The 8,114-nt window shown below is 51.6% G+C and overlaps 1 long non-coding RNA gene across 1 annotated transcript in view; it reads right to left on the bottom strand.

Moving 5' to 3' along the window:
• Positions 1-347: 347 nt before the first annotated feature.
• LOC309862910 overlaps positions 348-8,114 on the bottom strand; it is a 9,544-nt gene continuing 1,777 nt past the window's right edge. The window contains exon 2 of the long non-coding RNA XR_014310789.1: positions 348-561. This is a non-coding gene — a long non-coding RNA (uncharacterized lncRNA). The remainder of the gene's footprint in view (positions 562-8,114) is intronic.

Raw genomic sequence — 8,114 nt, 5'->3', positions numbered from 1 at the left:
TGGAATTTCCACACAGCTCCTGGGCTTCTGAAAACCAATCTATTTGCAGAGAATTAGCAAAACCAGGCCTATATTCCATTGATTGGAGCAATAAAAGAAAAAAAAAAAACTTTTCTTGTGTGTTTTGGGGAAAACAACACACACACACACACACACACACACACATACACACACACACAGCAAGGGGGGAAAAAACCAAAGCAACACACTTAGCAACTCAGCAGGGAAAAAGGTCAGGCTACTATTGACAAGTATGTAAAGACATCTCCTAAACCATGGGAAAACATGTATAAATCGTTTCGACTCACTGCATTCAGAACCCATGGAAGGGACTCACAAAACTGCACTTTGGCATTGTTGGCCTGAAAGGATATCTATTTATCATCTTATAAGACAGCTCGAATGATCTTTATCTACTTTGCCCACTTTCTGACCCAAATTCAGGGTTTTTATGGAAAATTGCAGTCAGTTTGATTGATGAAATCCAAAGATGTCTAAAATGGCACCAAAGATCTCCAACTGTGCAGACTCCAACCGAGGGCTTCAATGTTGGCATTGTTCCTGAAGGAATAAAAAAAGAAAAAGAGAAAGTTGAGAAAAACAGGCAAAAGTTAGGGAATTTCTGCTTTAAAACTTCAAATTTCAATGAAGATCCCCAAACCCATTATCCCTGTTCACACGTGCGAACGGGGCGGACATCAAAGTATTTCCCACACATCGCAACAAAACCGGGTTCCTCGTGAGCCAATAAACCGTCTTTGTAACCCGCTGAATGGCTGCATCTACGCAGCGAGCAGGTTGCAGAAAGGCCTCGCGGAGCCGGGCGCTGGGAAGCCGGGGAGCCAGGCGCGCCTGCCCGAGCGCAGGAAGGAGAAACCGGTCTGAGCAATCGCCCCCACCACAGGCAGTTTTGGGGCTCTAAAACACCCTTGCGAGGAGTCTGAGCGTCCACTGAAAGCCTTCGCGTTCCTGAGCGGGGCGGCCAGAGTGCACTCTCCTCTCCTTTCCCAGTCGGCCGGCGGCGCCGCTATTAACCCAAAGCCAGACCCGGGCGGAGGCACCGGCGCCAGGGCCCCGCGGAAGGACAAGACAAGCCGCGATCGTCTGTGAAACCCGGTCGGGTTTGGGGGGACGATGCATTATAGTGGAATATTGTCACCTGCCTAATTGTTCTGAGCAGGCTTCCTCCCCTCCCCCATTAGTAATAATAGCTGGAGCGCGCTTCCTACCCGGTTACCAGGCCCGGGAGCTGATGAATGAACCCCCTCGTAGGGGAAAATCTTGGGAGCTGTCTTCTGTCGTATTACCCAAGGGGGCCGGCTATAAATCTTCCTTCATTTTAACCACATTTACCCTCATCCTCCTCGGGGCTAGGGATGCTGCGTTAAGATTGCACTGATGTGCCAACGCTCTGCACCAGCTGCTCCTAAGTACAGACAGGTCCTTGTCAATTAAGGCTTTGAGAAGCAGGTCCTCGGGGCCCTGGGGCATTGGAGCAGCCAGCAGCGTGCAGCCCCCACAATTAGTATCCATTTGGAAGGGACCTTCAGGGCACAAATGCACAGGCAAAGGAAGAATCAAAACACCAGGCAACTTCAATTCTGGAAATTGGTCGTGTAAGTGTTGTGAAACTGAACAGACGGCCCCCAAGAAGGGAGCTAAGATTTCTGCTGCAAGATGGGCCTCTCCCGCCCCCCTTCCCAATATTTCCCCTTTGTCTTGTGTCAAGCCAGGCCCTAGATTGAGTCTGTGGATGGGGGGGGGGGGTGGACGGAGACGAAAGATAAATGAATACATTAATTTGCCTGTTCTAAGCTGAAGTTGTCTTTTGGTGTCTTTTGTGGCCACCTCAAGCAGCTGGTCAACCCTGCCCGGACCCTGGCCTTTGGCCCAAAGGGCGCTGGACAAGGCAGGCGCTCCAAGGAGAAGAGCGGCGATGTACCAGGTCAGGGAGGCCAAGCTGCCGGTGGGCCAGGCAGAGCATTAGCAGCTCAGCTCAACAAAACCCAAAAGGCTCAGGGGGCCTGGGGCACCATGAGGGAAGGTGTTTGTTTAAGCGATTAGGAGCAGTTGGTAGTTAGGGGCGGAGAAAAGGGCAGAGCTTGTGACACAGGGCAACTTAGCTGGACAGCAAGGGTGGACATTCAGAGGACATCACTGTTTAAGACTATGTGACCCCACCAAGTTCAAGAACAGAGCAAACAGCACAAGCCATTAGGGACAGCCGTCAAACGATGGCAACAAAGCCAAGAGAGGCATTGAGAAAAATGTTCCAATATTAAATATGGAATAGTATTGGGGACCAGGGCAGAAGGTCACTGAAAGTCAACAAGAGTTGAGGCTTAATGAGAGAAAGAATTTAATATCAAAAATGCATAAATCTACAAATGAGGCAGCCCCATAATAGAGATAAAAGAACCCATTCAGTCAACATTCTGTGATAATGGCACCATAATAGATAGCATCAGGTTGTTAACATTTAACACAAAAGTTAGGAGAATGGAAGGAAAGGCAGCTCCCTTAATGGAGAACCTGCTGGAAGATTTCCATAGGCCACAAGGGATGAATAGTTGCTAACTGGCTGCTTTACGAAGAAAAAAGGTGGGCCTGCCCCTTGATGTTTCTTAAGGTTTCAACACACTCTCATTTCTTCCCCTTCCCAAAGCTTCCCTCCTGGAGGCCCAGAGGCCCAGGGGCACACATTTTTCTCTAAAGAGTCCAAAAGTCCTTTCTCTCAGAACCTACTGTGATTTTCCCCCCTCCTAGTTCAGCAAGGACATGAGTGAGCCAACAAATTTCTTAGTAAGGAACATATTATGAAAAGAATGGTTTGGTTTGGCTTTTCTTGCTGAGAAGAAAAACATGCCTTTCTTCAACAGGATATAGATCAGTCAAAAAGCTTCTAAATGATTTCTCACTTTGCCCATCATCGTAAATCTTATTTTTAAGGAAAATTCTGGTAGCAGAGTCCTTAAAATTCAGTGAAGCTTACTGAAGAAAGTATTTCTACTCTATGCACTAGATCTCAGGGACTTTGCCTCTATATGAAAAAAAAGCATCCTTAATAACCACAGGTAGCCAACAGAAAATCAGGGAGACACTGTCCTATCTTGAGAGTGGCAAAGTAAGTGGTAAAACCCATTCATTCCAGCTGGGGATCCCTGCTACCCAAGACTCAGCATCTTCCCATTCCTGCAGAACCCAAGACAAAGCCCACCTTCCAGGCAGTCATCACTGGGGGGTGACTTCTACACAGTGGGGTCGTGGGTACCTGATCTGTATCCTTCATTCCCCTGAAGCTTGATAGTTTTCAAAACAAATTTACATAATGATCAGGGTTGATCCTTAGAACTACCTTTGTGGACTGAATAGAGCAGAATTCTCATTCCCCTGTATACGTGAGAAAACAGATTTGAAAGATGAACTAGCTGATTCATTTTACAGTCAGGGGATAGCCAGATTTCTAATTGAGTATGTGTTCTGCACCTTCCTTATACTTTGTCCTCCGCTATTTGGAACTTGGAGTTCAGAAGCACAGTTAGAAACTGCTGTCTTCCTCAAGCATTTATGGGCTCATTGATACGCATTCACGTTTCAGTTGTAAATGTCATTTACTTATGTCTTACATACGTCTTAGAGCCCCTGGAGACTCAGAGAACTCTTGGGACTTCCAGAGCATGTGTCTAAACACATTCATTTCATTCATAGGAATACCAAGGCTCAGAGGCATTTAGTACCCCCTCCAAAGTTGGAAAGTGGAAAATTCAGGCTCATCCTGAGTCCTGTGGTTCAACAACTGGGTTACCCTGGGAACCCTTGTATCCACTCATTTTCTTCCCAGGAAGCTAGAGGTTCCTTGAGCGAGTTGTTTCCTATTTTTCTTGGGCCTCATAGGCAACTATGGCCTCCCAGAGCATGTGTGGAATTAATTCAAGAATGACTGATGGCCAGAAAGTGAATGGATGGGATTAGGAACACAGATCAAGGAGATACCAGTTTGGGCTTACCGTCAATGACATTGACAGTGGCAGTGTAAAAACCAAACTGCACGTTTGGACCTTTAAATGATCAGTTTTTTTTTTTTAAAGATTTTATTTGTTTATTTGACAGACAGAGATTACAAGTAGACAGAGAGGCAGGCAGAGAGAAAGAGAGAGAGGGAAGCAGGCTCCCTGCTGAGCAGAGAGCCCGATGCGGGACTGGATCCCAGGACCCTGGGATCGTGACCTGAGCCGAAGGCAGTGGCTTAACCCACTGAGCCACCCAAGCGCCCCTAAATGATCAGTTTTTAATGGAAAGAAACCAAACTATAAGAAAAACCAGCCCCAGAGTTTTGGCATCCCGAGATTTCTGTTTTGTCTTGTTTTATTAACAGCTGTTGGGAGCACCTGGGTATCTCAGTCCGTTAATAAGAGCTGCTAAGTCAAGGTCTTGTTCCTGTAATTACCACTTCCCATCACTCTTGAGCAAGGAGAGCCAAGGTGACAGAACCTAAACTCAACAGAGCTTTGCTCCAGGGGAGGTCCAGCCCTAGCTCCTGACATACTTCTCTGCAGGGAGGGACATCAGAGGTCCAGAGGCCACACCTGGATGGAGGGGGGGAGAGACTTGCTACAATTTCACACCTGGAGGTAACTCTGACCATCTGACCTCTAAGAGACCTCCTATCTCTGAAATTCTAAGATGCTGTCCCTGGCTGAGATGACTGACAGGAAGTCAGAGGCATCTACGTCCCCACCCGCCCACGCAGAGGAAGCCAGAGCGAGGCTCGCTCTGGCATTTCCAGGCCCGCTCCAGCTGGATCCATGCAGGCAGGACCCAGGCCTCTCCAGTCTATTCCCTGCAATCTTTGAAATCATTCTCCTTCTCCTCCCCTCCATCGGCTCCCTCCTGTCCTGGCGCCTGGCGACCGCATCGCGTGGCGCCAGCGCGGGCATTTCCGGGTCCGCCCCACCCCCCACCCCCCAAACCTCCCCCCACCCCGCCCGCCCCCGGCCCGGCCCCGCCCTGCTCCGCACCAGCGCTGGAGCCGGTCAAGGCAAGCCCACGTCGGGCGCCAGGCTGCTCTGGCCCTCTGGCCTGTTCCCCTAGCTGCGCCCCAGACAGCTCAGGACCAAGCAAAGCGGTGGGCACCCCCGGAAACTTCCCTTCCCTCTCCCCACTCTCCCAGGACCGGCCAGGGGACGGGTTATCAAGGCGAGACCAGTGTCTGGAACTCAAAGGTGACTGGCTCAGTTGGAAAGCTGAGGGTACCTGGAACAGCATATGCCGGAAGAATTGGTTCGTCTCTAAACGAAGTGACAATTCCAAATACAGCAGAAACCCAGCTAGCGGTGCCCAAAGCAGAAGAGGAGAATTTGCAGTTTTAAAACCTTTTTTCCCCCTAAAGAAAAATGTAATTTGGCTAAATGCGGCAAAGGTTTTCCGCAGGTTCAGAGGGTCAAGCAGATGTAGACAAGCGCGGGGGAGTTATTTATGTCAAGTCGGGTTATTGTACTGGCGAGAGAACGAATCGCCCAGTCGGCGCGGGTAGCCAGTGGGCCCGCGCGCCGGGGTCAGGGTGGACGGCAGTGCGTCCAGCCTGGCGGGACAGTAATTGCCCGGGGTCTGACACGACGCCCGGGGCTCGGGGCGCCTCCATCCATCTCCATCCATTTAGCGACCCCCCCCCACCCGCCCCGACCAGGCGGGAGGCCGGGCTTGGGCCTCAGCTCCAAATAATGAGAACAATTGTCTTCCCGCCTGGCACTGCCCTTATCTGCTCCGGGCTTGCTGCCCTCTCCTTTCTCTGACCCCACTTGCCCCCCAGCCTTGGCGATGGGGTTGGGATGGGAAGTCAGCTCGAAATCAGGTGTGCCCTGAGCGCTGAACACAGCTGAGGCCGGAATGCCTGGAAGGAGAGGGAAGCTTCGCCACCCCCTGCCCCGTACCCCCCCCCCCCCCCCGCCTTCACCCCCCACTGCCCTCCACTCAGCTCTTCCTGGCAGATAACCTGCCTCTCTTCCAACCTGCCCAGGTAACACAGCCACCCGGGCCTGGCTTTCTACCCAAGACCCTCCAAGATCCTCCAGATCCTGCCTCCAGAATCTGTCATCCGCGTTGGGGGCTGGTAAAGATTCTTCCCCTCTGACAATTTAATAGTCCCAAGCCATCATCTGCGTGACACTGGCCATCCATCTTCTCCCAGGGGAGGACAAAGCCTGGCCTCCCGGACTCCAGGCCTCTCCCTCCCTAGCTCTTTCTATTTTGGGGACGGCCTCCCCACAATGGCGTCCTTATGGTCCATAATGGTGATGTTTATGAAGGCAGCAATACCAGTGTATGAAGACAATTTTATGCCTAATTAGAAAATGATGTAACCCGAGAGAAGACAAAGAGAAGCTGTCCCCCCCTCCCGTCTCTCTCTCTTCAATCACACCCCAAATTTCCTCGGGCCGGTCCCCTCGCGCTCCGGGCTCCCGGCCTCTGTTTTGACAGCATCTCCGCTCCCCCACGATTTGCTGGCCCGGCAGAGCGGCAGGCGGAGGCCAGCACGTCCCGCGGCTGAGGGCAAAGGCTGCGGGGCAGGACGCCGCAGGGAGGGAGCAGAGGCGGGCGCCGAGGCTTAAAGAGATTTGGGACACGCGCTCTTGCACTTTCTCTCTTCCCCACGCGCTCCCATCCGAGGGGACCTCACCCCTGGGAAGACTCCAATAAATGCAACCCGGCGCCACTCGATTCCGGGATAATTTTTAATATATATGCAATAAATGTTCACTTTGTTAGATTGAATGACAGACAATAATATCGGCAAATCTTCATATCCATCCATTACCAGCAAATGAGCCGCACAAAGGACAGATTTGCTTTTGATTAATTTATTTGCAGACTCGGGTTGATAAAGCAATAACTATTTGGTTAAACTTGACATTTGGTCTTCGGGGGGTTATCAGACAAATCCCTGTCGTTCGGGAGAGATAATAAAGTTGTTTAAAGGGGATTAATTATTAATTGGCTGCAATTAATTTCCCCCCTTTGCTCGGCTGCTGCCACAATGCGCATCCCTCACCCGCAAACAAAAGGCAGGGTTTGCCCCCCCTTCCGACCTGAGGGAGGTGGGGATCCCCAAAGCCTCAAGCACGTTTGTGGCCTCTTGCACCCGTTATTCCTGCCGCTGACTATTTTAATGAACCGCTAAGCCTAGCCAAACCTGCCTGCGTGGGGGCCGTGAACTCTGTCTTGAGAACCTTTTCTTGAATCGAGGGTCCAGTTGAGAACCCATTTGAGGATCATGGTCTCTGAACAGATTTTCCCGTCTAGATATTTGCAGTGATAGCAAGTCAGCTCATGCCTGTTATTCTAAGTCCACGTCCCCCAGCCTGTCTCCCTGGGTCAGCAGTTTGGGGGCTGAGCTGCAACCCGGCATGGGAGAATCCAGGACTCGCCTTACTCTGCCCGGTGAGGATTCCCTCTCCTCTGTGCCCCGGTGCTGAAGCCCTTACGGTGGCCTCCCTGGCCGGTCACTCATCTCTGAGGGCTACCGGGTGTAGGCAGGCCAAGGCCAGATCCCACTCCTGCGCTGATGCCTTAGGACTGTGAGCTGCGCTCAGACCCGTGTGCTGGGCCCCACCGAGGAATGGTCCGCCACAGCATGTTTGGCCCGGAGCGTAGGGCACTTTCAATGACCTTCATGCCCCTTCGTTTGCTAATAACCTGTCACATTTTTACAGAACACATACTGAGACAAAAGTCAGCTGCGCCAGGCAGGCCAAAGCCCGGGCTTCCACGGCCTTCCGACACCTACCCCCTCCCAGAGTCCTGCACCCTTCTTCAGGGCGCGAACTCAGGATTCCCTCCGTCTTGGGAGCCGCCTGACTCTGCGCCGCTCTCCCGCAAACCCGTGGCTCAGCCGACAACCAGTCTTTGACCCCAAAGCCGGCCAGCGAGGGAAGCGTCAGATTGCACTTGCCTCCTGGCTCTGAGCAAAGGGACAAACTTGGCTGAGTAAGGAAGAGGTTCCCTTGTTCAAGGAACCGGGAGCAGTGGATTGGAGTAAACAAACAGGCTCCAAAGAGTGGTTTTGGCTTGCCGATCCTATTCGTTCTCGGTTGGCAGAAAATTCTACGCAAACGACC

Source organism: Mustela nivalis (genome assembly GCF_964662115.1).
Source record: "Mustela nivalis genome assembly, chromosome: 4".
In the NCBI taxonomy this organism is placed as follows: domain Eukaryota; kingdom Metazoa; phylum Chordata; class Mammalia; order Carnivora; family Mustelidae; genus Mustela; species Mustela nivalis.
Note: the sequence above shows the minus strand (reverse complement) of the source record. Positions and strands in the feature narration are given on the sequence as shown.